Source organism: Quercus suber, unplaced genomic scaffold (assembly GCF_002906115.3).
Source record: "Quercus suber isolate HL8 unplaced genomic scaffold, Cork oak 2.0 scaffold_514, whole genome shotgun sequence".
In the NCBI taxonomy this organism is placed as follows: Eukaryota; Viridiplantae; Streptophyta; class Magnoliopsida; order Fagales; family Fagaceae; genus Quercus; species Quercus suber.
The window spans coordinates 166934-183365 of record NW_027069963.1 but is presented as its reverse complement, the minus strand read 5'-3'; the positions used below and the strand labels follow the sequence as shown (position 1 = coordinate 183365).

Below are 16432 nucleotides of genomic sequence, written 5' to 3'. Positions count from 1 at the left end.
TGACATACTTTTCCTTTTCCCTCATATGGTTGCTAAACCCATGTGTACGTAATTTTTTTATTATTTATTATGTAAAATGGAGAGAGAGAGACAGAGAGAGATAATCAACCAATTTTATAATAATAATATTATAAAATGGGACACATTGCTAATATTAAAGATGTAGCTGCTAAGAGCTTTATCCAGGGGAAGTAGACTGTCAAGTCAAACCACGTAATTCTTGTGTACTCTTTTTCTTTTGCTTTGGCATCTCAATCTTAATTTTCTCTACCATATTTTTCTATTTCATTTTGATTTCAATAAGAGAGGAGATCCACATAACTCTCGTGTACTCTATCTCTTTTGATTCGGCATCTCAATATTAATTTTCTCTACAATACTTTTCTATTTCATTTTGATTTCGATAAGAGAGGAGATCAATTCTACTTTACTCAATATGATTACATTACTCAACCTCTCAAACTATGAGATTCTCAAGTTGCAATTTTTCTCTCTATTTTACTCAATGTTCTTTTTTAAGAGTTTTATTCTCCTCTATATGAAAGCATTCTTAAGCTAAAAGCCATAGAACCCTTTATAATACTGTTTACATATTAGGGTCCAATCAAGTCCTTCAAGTCCTTGATGAGCAAGGAATACAAACAACACTTTTTTGATTAGGAGTTTCAATTTCTTATTTAACAATGAACAGAATTTCGTTTCATACCAAAAATCCCAACAAAAAATGTCAAATAGGAATCTGAGGTAATTCACGGACTCTTTTAACTTATATGATGGTGGTGATGGTTCTCTTAGGTCAAGAATGGCGTACCACTCTTTCATGGTAATCAAGTCATAATCTGAACATTTCAAACCCAAACCAGGCCTGCATTCTGGACAAAAGCATTTATCTTGACGATAAGGTTGTTAATTAATATGCTATTCTTAAACGGCGAGCTTAATTTTCTCTTAATTATGTAGATTAAGTAAAGTACAAATAAGCAGTGAAGCATCTGGTGTTTATTGAGACAGTCAAAAAATTGACACAAAGTCCTCTTGGACCAGATTTTTCAAAAAAATTAATCTGAAATCTGGACTGTTGCATTTGACATGTTAGGACATGGTATTTATTTTGGTGCATATCATAAATAAACTTTAAAAAAATGCTATTAGCTACAATTGGCTTAAGATGAAAGTCTCAGACTTTTTCTCAGCATCAGTTATTAGGACGGCAGCTTGTCCAGCATTCATCGAGACTCATTCTTACTCATATATGCCTATGAAGTTCTGTTTTTTTAGTCTATATATAGAGTTCATGTAAGGATTACTTCACATCTCAAACTCTTTTCAGTAGTTCAATTTGATATCTTTTTGAGCTTGAAAAACTTACTGGAAACCAAGATCAAGATGGTGAACCACATTATTCTTGTATTGAGCTTGCTTGCATTCGCGCCTGTGCTCTGGCTTCTGCATCGGATCCTAGTCCTGTGCAGGATTTCTGCATTGCAGACCCTACTAGCTCAGGTTTTGGCCCAACTATAACATGCCTAGCTTTGTTTTGCATTAAAGATTATTCATACTGCCTTCTATTCTATCCATAATGCAAACCTCAACTTTTTTGTAGGCCTACATGCATGGTTGGACACTCTAGTTTAGTGCATGAGCGATTTTAGTCAATGAAGTTTAAAATGATTGCTTTAGTCTCTTAGATGGCATAACTAACTAAATACTAACGCCTCATTACTCCATAGATACAAAAGGCAATCACTTTAAGTTTGTCAAGGACTACAATCGATTACTTAAAGTTTCTTATAAACTAAAAAAGATCCTTTAAACTTCAAAAATTAGAATAGTTTGTGGCTTTTTTTACAATAAAATCTTACTTGTGGTAGTGTGATTATGGCAGCTCGAGTGAACGGCTTTGCTTGCCTGGACCCTAAACTTGCACAGGCCGGCCATTTCTTCCTTAGTGGACTAAACAAAGCGGGCAACACATCTAATCCTCTAGGCTCTAGCGTTACCCCAGTGACTCTGGCTCAAATTCCTGGACTAACCACACTTGGTATCGCACTGGCTCGCTTGGACTATGCTCCATTGGGTCTCATTCCACTACATTTTCATCCTCGTGCTACCGAGGTTTTAACAGTTCTAGAAGGCAGCCTCTGCGTTGGTTTTGTGACCTCCAATCCCAACAACCAGTTCATATCAAAGGTCCTTCAGAAGGGTGATGTGTTTGTCCTTCCAGTTGGACTCATTCACTTCCAGCAAAATGTGGGTCAAGGAAAGGCCATCTCTATCTCTGCCTTGAGTAGCCAAAACCCTGGAATCATTACTGTTGCTAACGCCGTTTTCGGATCAAAACCATCCATTGCAGATGATATTCTGTCCAAGGCTTTCCAGGTGGACAAGTCTGTAATTGATTATCTTCAAGCAAAATTCTAGCTGAGCAGAATACTATGAAGTTCTATGCTATCATATTACTAGGCGAGTGTTTTCATTATGCTAATGTTATATGACACACAAATTTATTTTCTAAAGTTGTACTTGGATTTTCATTGATTAAGGTTGCATGTTATGTAACCTACAATTTCTATAATATATGGAGTATATTTTTAACTAAATATCATTATCTTCTTTGTAGCTTGATGCATATAACTGTCTCGAACACTATGAAAATGGTAATTGTTAATGCACACACCTTATTGCAAACACTGTACGCAACTTATTTTTTGAACTTGAACTCAAGATTCCAATTCAAAAATTGAAATGTGTGTATGATGTGTGTAATAGGCAGTGTGTAATAAACATTGCTTCTATGAAAATGTTCCTAAATCAATCTTACACTTGTTTGTACCAATAAAATCTTTTGTTCTCATTTGAGTGTTCTACTTTATGTAACATCAATCTAACTTGCAAACATGTCCTTTTTTTCAAGTAATGAAAAAAAAAGAAAAAAGAAACACATGATACAAAGTAAAACACAAAGATTGGGAACGAGAATTTTATTCAGTTTGGGTGCTATCACCTATAGGATTAGAAGAGAACCACATAATTAACAGAGGTGAAACTGTGTAGTGTGTCAAAGAGCTAAAAGCTGCAAGCTTATTGCCATGCCGCTCTAATTTGTCAGCAAACTTATATGATGAACAGCGTTTTCTTAACATCATTCTAAATTTTCACAATTAGAAGCAATTTGGCAAATGATTCCACATACAGACCAGTCATCAGCTACATTAACCAACCTGGTGTGTAAGCAACAATAAGCAGTGACCAAGCTACGTTGTGGTGAGTGAATGCAATTGCCCTCCCTCAAAAGATATCTTGTGGGGTTCAATGGTGAGTGCTTTGGTGAAAAATAGGGTCCGTACAATTTAAAACGTATGGATAGATTTAATAAAAAAAAAGTTAGACCGAGTCCCAAAATAACACTAACCTACAAATAATTCTTTAGATCTCCTCTATTTTAAAGTTTTTTGGAATCTTTTTGTGAAGTGTTGATCTCTTTTTATTGAAAAAAGTTCTCCTTTCTCACGTTATCTTCTGCATTATATATATATATATATGATCGGTCCATTTTCGAGATTAACTCTTTTTTTTTTTTTTTTTTTTTTTTTCATACTTTGCCAGATTGGAGTTTTGCCTTAAAGACTTTTTCATGTCTTTCTCTTCCTGATTTGATTTGACCATTGTAATATGAGATCTTGATTGTATATCCCATAGTACATCCCTAGTGCACATGGGTTTGTTTTGGGATTTCAATAGAAGTTTCGTTAAAAAAAGAAAAAAGAAAAAAAAAGAGGAGAATCTGACTTGAGAGTTGAAATATGATATATTGGTGGCAAAACACCACACTAGTATTCTTCTAGACTTTCACCTTTTTGCTTTTGCAAACATCCCCGTGATTTTGGAATTGTAATCAATTGAGTATGTTTTTTTTTTTTGGTTAAATTGTTGTTTAAATTTTACACCCCAACGTTTAAGAACTTGAATTTTACATCTTGAAGTTTAGTTCTGCTAGCAATTTACCCTGCATGGTTAGAAATTACACATCATCATGCTAACATGTTTTATTTTTGTCAAATCAATCTCAAAACTACCGGTTTCAATGAAAAGTAAAAGCTGACCTGCCATACACAAAATAAAAGCCTAAAACTACACCGTTTCTGCCTACCTTCTATAATCCCAAAAACTCACGAAGGCAGCTCCCTCTCACCTCGCACGGTAGAGACCCATCGTGAACAGCTCCACAGCAGCAGCCATAGTGGTGGTCACAGCAGCAGCGGCATCCATAGTGAGTATCATTGCAACAAATTTACAAAGAAAACAGTTCAGGTTAAACTTCTTCAGTGAAACCCACTAGATTTGAACAATCAAGTCAAGGGAACTAAAGGGTATGAAGGTCTGATAAAAAAGAAAAGTGAATGATAATAATACAAAAATTACCATGCTTCTAAAAGAAGCAAGAGTTTACAGTTTATCGCTAAGTAAATCACTAAGAAATAAGTAAGCTTTGGCAATTGGCTAGTGCTTTGACGCCAACAAATCTGAAAATGCAGAATCTGTATAGGTAAATCACTTTCTCCCTCTTTAATCCGTTTCCACTATTTTTAGCTTCTACAACTTTTTTCCAGATTCAACCTTAGCCGATACAACAATTCTTCCATTTAAAAGAAATATATAATTGTTGTGGGTTCAAAAATCTGTCAAAGAAAGAGAAATAGAGCTGGAGAGGAGAGAAAGAGTTCTCATTGAGGCCGCCGTTGTGGCTGCTGCTGGGGAGCTGTTCTGCTGTGTGTTCACGATGGGCCTTCGCCGTGCAAGGTGGGAGGGAGCTGCCTTAGTGGGTTTTGGTTTGGGATTTTAATAGTTAGGCTGAAACGGTGTAGTTTTAGGCTTTTAGTTTTGGGTATGTCTGGTCAATTTATATTTTTTTATTGAGTTTTGAGGTTAATTTGATAAAAACAAAACATGTCAACATGGTAATGTGTCAATTAACAGCAGAAGCTAACTATAGGGAGTGAATTGCTAATGGAACTAAACTTCAGGGTGTAAAATTTAAGTTCTAAAACTTTAAGGTGTGAAATCCAAGCAACTCCAAATGTCAAGGGTATAATTTGCAATTTACCCCCCCTTTTTTTTTTTTGAGAAATAATTGAATATGCATTTAAGTCTATGGTATTATACAAAATCATGGGCCATGTTTGTATTCCTATAGTTAAAAGTGATATATTATATATCTTATTGAAATTATTCAAATAAATGTTGTTGTTTTAACTTTGAATATTTCATGTACCTCAATGATATACTTTATATGAGTTTGGCTTAGGTCCAGTGCGCTAAATTTGACACAATTTAGACACCTGTCTAAAATTGGTCAATGTATCTACATAGTGTCTGGTCCAATGTATTAAACCAAAGCTTTGCTCTATCTAGATGATGAAGAAACCTTCTTGCAAATTTTGAAGTCACCGTGGGAATCAAGAAAGTTCATACTTCATTTAGAGCTCATTTGAATAGGTTGTTCTAAAAGCCTTAACGCGCATTTTTATTAAAAACACGAATACCTATGCATTTGGCATTGTGATTTTACTAGAAATTGCGCTCTTTCAAAGGCAAAATATCACGTTTTGAAACTAGAGTACCGGCCAAAATTTTGAAAACGGCACTTAAAACACAGATCTTGTAATACTCTTTAAGGCTTGAATACCTAATATACCCTCACGCATTTGCTAAATAACAAAATCACCAACTAGCAAATAACCTTACCTCCCTGATTTTCCAGCGACAACATTGTGCTCAGGGTCTTAGGCGAAAGTTGCAACAGTAGTGGAGAATGTTATCACAACAAGAAAGAGCACAATCGTTGCAGTATCAAAAATGGAAATAAGAAAGCATCACTCATAGGAAAAACATGTCCACTTGCTCTTTTTTCCATATTTGCAATAACAACCTGTCTGTGTGTGAAAATTATATGCTGTACCCGACATATATGCTGGGTCTCTCACACATAAGAGGGCCCCACAGTGTGTGGGACCTGCCAGTGTGTGAGTGACTCGGCATATATGCCAGGTACACCATATACCAACTCATCTGTGTGAAGGAAATCTTTGGTTTCTCTCTCTACTATCTCTTTTTCACTTTCATTATTTGTGGTTGATATTAGCTTTGGGGAAAGAGAAAGTAATTGGGGTTATTTTTATGGAGAATTGAAAAAGCTGTGAAAACAGTTAATTACTTTTTTGTTTTTTCATAAAAAATTTCCTAAAATGGTTTACTAATATATGCCTTAAGGGCATACATTAGTAAATCCCTATTTTAATTTAGTTTTTGCTTTTGATAATAATACTTTTTTATTTAAAGAAAAGGCTAAAGGGGAAGTGATTATTATTATTATTATTTTCATGAGCTACTTCAAATATGATAGAATAATATCATCAGAATTAAGTATTTTCCAGTTCTTTTTGGTAATTTGCACCAAAACAACAATTTTAGACTAATACTATACACAAATTTTACCAAACGTTCTACTAATACTATACACAAATTTTACCAAACGTTCTACTATAATTTTTAAAATTCTGTTTTCCAAACGCACATTTTCAAACAGCTTATCCAAAAGGATCCTTAATATTTGTAAAAGCCATTATATTATAGGTTTGGTAATCCTTAAGACCATTCCAATTTCCTTTAGATTTAATTAATAACACTAGCAATCTAAAAACAAAATTCAATATGCTAGAATATAGACAGAAAATGACAATAAGATTTAGTGAAGAGAACAAAATCTTGTCTGGTTGGTTGAAATTTCTTTGCATGAACAATGTTCTTTTATACATATAATGCAACTTTCCATTAACAATTTTATCTGTTTGCTAATGGGGGAACAATGAGAAACCACTATTATAAGTAACTAATAAGTCACTTGTGCTATACACGGATAATTTTGTAATGTTTTATGTAAAATGGTTTTGGAGAATGTTGTATCTGTATTATGGAAAAATTGTTATAGAATTTTATTAGTAATCAATTCATAATGAAAAGCAATAATCATAAATTGCACATATATATCCATTATAATTATTCAATTGAAATAATGAGAAATAAAATAAAATAAAATAAAAACAACTTTGGAGGAATATTATAGAATAAAAATTGATATAGAATGTGTCTTTCTCTTTCTCCTTAATTTTAAAACAAAATACACATTCCAAAGACCCATAGTCAATCACATCATTTGCAAAATCATAAATCCACAACTTCCGACCTTAACATCAAAATTGTAATTGTTGTTGTCACTCAATATAAAATGCAAGCCTCCCTTGCTTGTAGCCAACTCATATGGGTTAGGATTAGATGAAACAACAATGTGAGAGCTACGTAGGTGTTGTTGAAAGATTGTAGATAAATGATATAGTTTTTGGTCAGTGTGTAGTTGATATGGGATGACATGTAGGGCTATGATTGGGTATATATAAAGGGGTAGAAATACAAGAGGCGAGAATGGTAAATTAAAATGTAAAGAATATGTGTGAGAGATAAAAGGTCTTGAAAAATATTGAACCAAAGTATACAAAGAAATTTTTTATTTTTTTATTTTATAAATTAGAGAAGTCTTGAAACATTGAATCAAATGAAACAAAAATTAAATATTTAATTTGTTCTTATTTTTGATGTGGCACTTGAGAATATTTCAATTATCTTTGCATGGATTACGCCACTTGGCAGAATCTTATGCTTTCCCACATGAGGTTTTTACTCGTGCGATACACAGATAATTTTGTGATATTTTATGTAAATCAGTTTTGAATAATGTTGTACATAAATTATAAAGAAAAAGTAAACTAAATTGGAGTAAATAAGCATATACATTTAGAGATATTAAAAATTGGTTTAGTAGCTTTACTGCATATTTGTAGCCTTCTTAAAGTAAGATTATTATTTTTTTAAATCATGAAACCAAAAATAAATGCAAAAGAGTAAGGGGACCATGAAAATAAACTAATTTGTGTTGTGTTCACATATTCCATACTATGAAATAAAAGTATACCAAACTCTCATGATTGTCTTCCACTCATCGATAGTGCGACATTAAAACATGGTGTGGGCAAGTGTGTATGCATGTGTTTTATAGATGATCTAAAATTAAACTATGGTAGAATATAACTTTACATTGTGAACCAAATATTCTCTTTACTTATATACTTAAAAAAAAAAAACTAACTAACCAAATTATGTAAACCTAAATCATATTTAAGCCTTTAATTTAAAAAGAAAAAAAGATTACACATAGAGGTTTCAGTGTCTTGATGGTGGTGGGAGGCTAGTATAATGGATGTGGTGACCCTTCAGGTTCCTCTTTCTCTCTCTTTCAAATGTTTTGTTAGTCTCAGGTCTTCTATTTTGGTAAAATAATGAAATAGTGCATTTTATTTAACAATCTATAACATTTTTGTGTCTCTCTATTTCTTTCTAGAGTCTTATCTCATTAGTTATTACTATTAGTCCTTACTTTTTTTCAAAAAAAAAAAAAAAAACTAAAACAGTGGGTATGCTAAAAGACATGAAGAATAGTGAAAGATGTAGTGCAAGCTTAGGCAATTAATGAGACAACAGTAAAATAAGATAATGTGAACTTTGGGGTAATAATAATAATAATAATAATAATAATAATAATAATAATAATAAACATATTTCGAGGGATTTGATCGGTCCATTTTCGAGATTAACTCTTTTTTTTTTTTTTTTTTTCATACTTTCTCAGATTGGAGTTTTGCCTTAAAGACTTTTCATGTCTTTCTCTTCCTGATTTGATTTGACCATTGTAATATGAGATCTTGATTGTATATCCCATAGTACATCCCTAGTGCACATGGGTTTGTTTTGGGATTTCAATAGAAGTTTTGTTAAAAAAAGAAAAAAGAAAAAAAAGAAAAAGAGAAGAATCTGACTTGAGAGTTGAAATATGATATATTGGTGGCTAAACACCACACTAGTATTCTTCTAGACTTTCACTTTTTTGCTTTTGCAAACATCTCCGTGATTTTGGAATTGTAATCAATTGAGTATTTTTTTTTTTTTGTTAAATTGTTATTTAGATTTTACACCCTAACGTTTCAGAACTTGAATTTTACATCTTAAATTTTGGTTCTGTTAGCAATTTACCTCCATGATTAATTTTTGCTTTTAACTTGCACATCATCATGCTAACATGATTTATTTTTGCCAAATCAATCTCAAAACAACCGGTTTCAATGAAAGTAAAAGCTGACCTGACATACACAAAATAAAAGCCTAAAACTACACCGTTTCTGCCTACCTTCTAAAATCCCAAAAACTCACGAAGGCAGCTCCCTCTCACCTCGCACGGTAGAGACCCATAGTGAACAGCTCCACAGCAGCAGCCATAGTGGTGGTCACAGCAGCAGCGGCATCCATAGTGAGTATCATTGCAACAAATTTACAAAGAAAACAGTTCAGGTTAAACTTCTCCAGTGAAACCCATTAGATTTGAACAATCAAGTCAAGGGAACTAAAGGGTATGAAGGTCTGATAAAAAGAAAAGTGAATGATAATAATACAACAAATCACTAAGAAATAAGTAAGCTTGGCAATTGGCTAGTGCTTTGACGCCAACAAATCTGAAAATGCAGAATCTGTATAGGTAAATCACTTTCTCCCTCTTTAATCCGTTTCCACTATTTTTAGCTTCTACAACTTTTTTCCAGATTCAACCTTAGCCGACACAACAATTCTTCCATTTAAAAGAAATATATAATTGTTGTGGGTTCAAAAATCTGTCAAAGAAAGAGAAAGCAAAGAAAGAGAAATAGAGCTGGAGAGGAGAGAAAGAGTTCTCATTGAGGCCGCCGTTGTGGCTGCTGCTGGGGAGCTGTTCTGCTGTGTGTTCACGATGGGCCTTCGCCGTGCAAGGTGGGAGGGAGCTGCCTTAGTGGGTTTTGGTTTGGGATTTTAATAGTTAGGCTGAAACGGTGTTGTTTTAGGCTTTTAGTTTTGGGTATGTCTGGTCAATTTATATTTTTTTTTATTGAGTTTTGAGGTTAATTTGATAAAAACAAAACATGTTAGCATAGTAATGTGTCAATTAACAGCAGAAGCTAACTATAGATAGGGATGGCAATTTAGATCCGATCCGCGGATACCCGGCCCAATCCGACCCTAATGGGCCGGATTTTACCCAGCCCGATAAAAAATAGGGTCGGGTATGGGTTTTTTAAAAAAAAACCCGAAGCGGGTCCGGGTCGGGTCCGGGTTTTATCATAAAAACCCAAAACCCGACCCGGTTAAAGACCCGGTTAAGACCCGGTTATATTACATACAAAATTACTAAATTACCCTCATATATATATTTAGTTAAAACCCTAACTTATCATTCCTCTCCTCATTTCAGCCTCTCATGCCTCTCAATCTCTCGTCTCTTCAGCTCTCTCACTCACTGCCTCTCATCTCTTCAGCTCTCAGCGATCTCACACCGTCACATGCACGGCCACAACTGTATGTATAGCATTATGAGCATCATGAACTCATCAGACGAGCTAGTGGGACTCCCATTTCCGACAGATTTAAGAAGGGAAAGATGTAGTTTCGTCCTCGCCGTTCCTGTTTCTCTCAAGTCTCAACTTCGTTTCGTCCTCGCCGTAGCCGATGTCGCAGTCTCCATTTTTTTTTTTTTTTTTTTTTTTTTTTTTTTTTTTTTTTTTTTTTTTTTTTTTTTTTTTTTTTTTTTTTCTGGGTTCATTTTGCCTCAATCATGTGAATTTGTGTTTGTGTTTGTGTTTATGATTTCTGAAAGGGAAAAATGAAAATCATAGATCTGAAATTTTTGTTTGGATTGTGATTTTGAAAGGGAAAATGTAGATCTGAAATTTGTGGTTGTGATTTCTATGATTGTGATTGTGATTGCGATTGTGATTGTGTTTGGATTGTGATTTTGAAAGGGGAAGATCTCTGTTATTGTGATTGTGGTTGTGTTGGATCTGAATTTTTTTTTTTTTTCCCTTTTGGTTGGGCCACGAATTGGGCCCAATACTTTAACGGGGCCCGTGGGGCCCGCGGGGCCCGGCTGGGGCGGGTTCGGGGCCCAGAAAAAAACCCGTTTAGTTAACGGGCCGGGTCTGGGCCATGGGTCTTGACCCGCGGGTCGGGTCCGGGAATAGAAAAACCCGGCCCGAACCCGACCCGTTGCCATTCCTAACTATAGAGAGTGAATTGCTAATGGAACCAAATTTCAGGGTATAAAATTTAAGTTCTAAAACTTTAAGGTGGGAAATTCAAGCAACTCCAAATGTTAAGGGTATAATTTGCAATTTACACCCCCCCTCTTTTTTTTTGAGAAATAATTGAATATGCATTTAAGTCTATGGTATTATACAAAATCATGGGCCATGTTTGTATTCCTATAGTTAAAAGTGATATATTATATATCTTATTGAAATTATTCAATTAAATATTGTTGTTTTAACTTTGAATATTTCATGTATCTCAATGATATACTTTATATGAGTTTGGCTTAGGTCTAGTGCGCTAAATTTGACACAATTTAGACACCTGTCTAAAATTGGTCAATGTATCTACATAGTGTCTGGTCCAATGTACTAAACCAAAGCTTTGCTCTATCTAGATGATGAAGAAACCTTCTTGCAAATTTTGAAGTCATTGTGGGAATCAAGAAAGTTCATACTTCATTTAGAGCTCATTTGAATAGGTTGTTCTAAGAGCCTTAACGCGCATTTTTATTAAAAACACGAATACGTGTGCATTTGGCATTGTGATTTTACTAGAAATTGCGATTTTACTAGAAATTGCGCTCTTTCAAAGGCAAAATATCATGTTTTGAAACTAGAGTACTGGCCAAATTTTTGAAAACGGCACTTAAAACACAGATCTTGTAATACTTTTTAAGGCTTGAATACCTAATATACCCTCACGCATTTGCTAAATAACAAAATCACCAGCTAGCAAATAACCTCACCTCCCTGATTTTCCAGTGACAACATTGTGCTCAGGGTCTCAGGCGAAAGTTGCAACAGTAGTGGAGAATGTTATCACAACAAGAAAGAGATCAATCGTTGCAGTATCGAAAATGGAAATAAGAAAGCATCACTCATAGGAAAAACATGTCCACTTGCTCTTTTTTCCATATTTGCAATAACAAGCTGTCTGTGTGTGAAAATTATATGCTATACCCGACATATATGCTGGGTCTCTCACACATAAGAGGGCCCCACAGTGTGTGGGACCCGCTAGTGTGTGAGTGACTCGGCATATATGCCGGGTACACCATATACCAACTCATCTGTGTGAAGGAAATCTTTGGTTTCTCTCTCTACTATCTCTTTTTCACTTTCATTATTTGTGGTTGATATTAGCTTTGGGGAAAGAGAAAGTAATTGGGGTTATTTTTATGGAGAATTGAAAAAGCTGTGAAAACAGTTAATTACTTTTTTGTTTTTTCATAAAAAATTTCCTAAAATGGTTTATTAATATATGCCTTAAGGGCATACGTTAGTAAATCCCTATATTAATTTAGTTTTTGCTTTTGATAATAATACTTTTTTATTTAAAGAAAAGGCTAAAGGGGAAGTGATTATTATTATTATTATTTTCATGAGCTACTTCAAATATGATAGAATAATATCATCTGAATTAAGTATTTTCCAGTTCTTTTTGGTAATTTGCACCAAAACAACAATTTTAGACTAATACTATACACAAATTTTACCAAATGTTCTACTATAATTTTTAAAATTCTATTTTCCAAACGCACATTTTCAAACAGCTTATCCAAACGGATCCTTAATATTTGTAAAAGCCATTATATTATAGGTTTGGTAATCCTTAAGACCATTCCAATTTCCTTTAGATTTAATTAATAACACTAGCAATCTAAAAACAAAATTCAATATGCCAGAATATAGACAGAAAATGACAATAAGATTTAGTGAAGAGAACAAAATCTTGTTTGGTTGGTTGAAATTTCTTTGCATGAAAACTTTTGGGTAACTATAAAAAAAATTTAATGAAAGAGGTAAAAAAATGTTAAATGTAAAATTAGAGAGTCACTTGGCAAGACCTCGTGCAATCCTACATGAGATCTCTGCTTATATATATATATATATATTGATGATTATTCCTTTTAACTCATAATCACTAATCAACAAGAGTCTCAAAAAACTTTGTGATAGGACTTTATCATACATACAAAATAAGCATAATTTTTTTTTTAATCTTTATTTAAAAAAAAAGTAAGGATATTGCTATTGTGTTCATCCTTATAAGAATTTAAACATAGATTAAATTTTCATTATTTTTGATAATTTTTCTTTGATTCCTTATAATTTATATATTGTGTTGGTTTAAATGAATTTTTTTATCAAGCTTTTAGAGGATGGATTTCAGATAAGATGTTCAACTTTTATACGCCAAGCATTATTGTAAGTCTTGTACATGGAACAAATAGAGATAAGAAATTAAGAATATGGTCCATTTTGGTTGACTTTAGCTTTGTTTGTCTAGACATCAATTTTTCTCTTGCCAAAAGTCCGACTAATTTTAGGCGGAAGTTTCCTTGATTATTACTTGTATACAAAATTCCAAGATCATTAAATTGGAATAGGTCCCTTACTAACCTAACCAATTGGAATAAGATGAAATTTCTTCCCATTCACACTAAACGTTGTGTACACTCCAAATTTTTTCTACATCTCATAATGATATAATGTTGATAGGTGTCATCAAAGTCCAACATGATTGAAAGTTGTAATTAAGACTATGGCCCAGAAGATTTACTATTCAATCATTTGCGAGAAAAATTAAACACGCATTTGATGTAACAGGAGACTATGGAATTTGACACTGTATACACTGGGGTTTGTTCTTGATGTTGTGAAATTGTTGTTCGTACTAAAACTCTAGTTTGATTAGTTGGCAAGTCATGTTCTTTAATCGTGAAAAGTCTACAATGTAAAACTTTTATGTTCCTACAATAAATGTTTTGAAGAGAAAATTGTTAGCTCCCTCATCCCATTGGGACCCCCCTATTTATACAAAGGAAAAAGGGTCCAATATTCCTAAGTGTGACTTAGTTACATGGGATTTTTGTGCAATTGTGCCTAGATTTCTTTTAAAAATTTAATTATAATTTTAAACTCTAATTTTGTGATTTTTATATGATTTTTGTGGGTTGCTTTTGATTTAGTAAAGACATATTAGCCAAAAGAAACGAAGGTAGAGCTATTAAAGAAATCTGTACTTTCAAATTAGCAGTTACAGATGGCTAATGCTGCATTGTCATTTGTGGTTGTGGTATGAATAAGCAGTATGTTGTTTGGGCGACTGATTGAGGCAAAGCAATTAACCATATTAAAAGGGATTAGCGACTTTTTGCATTTTTCACATATGCTCAAGTGAAGTACCCATTAGGATTTCCCTTAATATTGATAAACAATTAATTTTTTTTAAAAGAAGATCTATATTTATTAAATGATATATATATATATATATATATATATATATATATATGTATGTATGTATGTATGTATGTATGTATGTATTTTTTTTTTTTTTTTTTTTTTTTTTTTTTTTTTCTGGGGTGGCAGTGGCAGTGGTGGTGGCGGTGGCGGTGGTTGTGGCTGTGGCTGTGGTTGATGGTAGAGATGGTTGTGGTTGGTGTTGTGGATTTTTTTTTGGTATTGGATTATATTATTTTATTGTAGTGGTAATATTATTTTATTGTGATGTTTATATTATTTTATTATGATGAAAGCTAAAATAGATCCACTGCTGCAGCATGTGTGTAGGTAAAATAGATAAAGTAACTTTTGATGTTGCTAAATAGCTAAAATTATAGATCCACTGCTATGGATGCTCTAAGCTCCTACAATTTTTGGTTTATTGATTTTGCTATTTATAACTTTGATTCTTCTTTACCTAATAAAGTTTGGAATTTTTTGTAAGTACATTTTTTCTTCAAGAAAATGAATAGAAATCTCCCTTCATGTTCATGCTCATGTTAATGTTTATATTTGTATCTTTTGCAATACTCAATACGTTGTTTGCTCATTTTGTGAATTATCAATTGTAGTTAAGAAAAAAGTATAAACATAATACTATTCAATTAAACTAATGTGAAAAATTAAATATATTAGATTAAAAAGAATGGACAAGAAAATGAAAATTTTACAAAAAATTTCTTAAATAGAATTAAAATAATTTTTACTCAATATTGTTTATCAGGCAATCATGTACTAACTAACTACATTCCAATCATTACGTGCATAACGGGGTGATAAAATGGTTGTTCAATTTATTTAAGAAATGTGATCTAGCTAATAGAAATTAAAAAAATACATTAACTTTCATGCGTAGTCATGAATTATATCTTTACTTATATCTTATGCATTTTACGAGTTTTATTTTATATAAATTTCATAAAATTAACAAAATTTATCATAAAACCCTTCATTGTATTTTTTAAAATCATTATGTAAAGTTGAAAGAAGTTTTTTTTTTTTTTTTTTCCCAAAAAAGTTCTCCAATCATAATATTTACATCATACAAAAAAAAAAAAAATTTGTGCAACGCGCAGGCCAATAACAATTCTATATATAAAATTAAAGCCAAAACTGAAAGAAAATCTAATTAGATTCTAAATTGAATTTCAATTGTCGTCTAATTTTGCGTCATGTGTCCAATTTTAAGGTTAAAAAAAAAAAAAAAAAACATTGATTCCAAATACCGATGGACTCACCATTCTAAATACATTGCAATATACTAACTTTTTTATTCTTATTATTATTTTTTATGAGATGGTTTTTTTGATGAGATAGTGGCTATTAAAAAAGTGCCATATATGGACTATGATTTCATGAACAACATGTAATTTTAAATAGAGTGATGGTAGGTTGCTATACATACATACATACATATATATAGCAAAAATTGAAAGAAAATTAAATTAAATTTTAAATTGGAGTCTAATTTTGCGCCACGTGTCTCATCTAATTTTTAAATTTGTGTGTCAAGTGAATTATTAGGTGCAAAAATCAAAGAGTCTACATTCAATTAGATTCTAAATTGAATTTTAATTGGAGGTCAATTTTGCGCCATGTATCTTATCTAATATTTTAATTTTTGTAGCAAGTGAATTATTTCATACAAAAACCAAGGAGTCTAAATCCAATTAGATTCTAAATCATATATATATATATATATATAATTGTGATTGTTTTTAAATGTACATGTGCATATGCACGGGGTTACACACTACTTTTATTAAATGAATGTATCAATTTTTAAACACAAAATAGAAAAGTAATTAGGAAATTGATTTATTACCTTGTTGACATGACACGAATTATATTCATTACCATGTTAGTTTACAAGATTTTTATAATATAATTGGTAATAACTTTAACTTCTTAAAAAAATGATAATG

General features: G+C 32.4%; 1 pseudogene; it reads left to right on the top strand.

Moving 5' to 3' along the window:
* The first annotated feature begins 1356 nt into the window (after window positions 1–1356).
* LOC111998381 (putative germin-like protein 2-1) lies at window positions 1357–2485 on the top strand (annotated as a pseudogene).
* Window positions 2486–16432: the final 13947 nt, after the last annotated feature.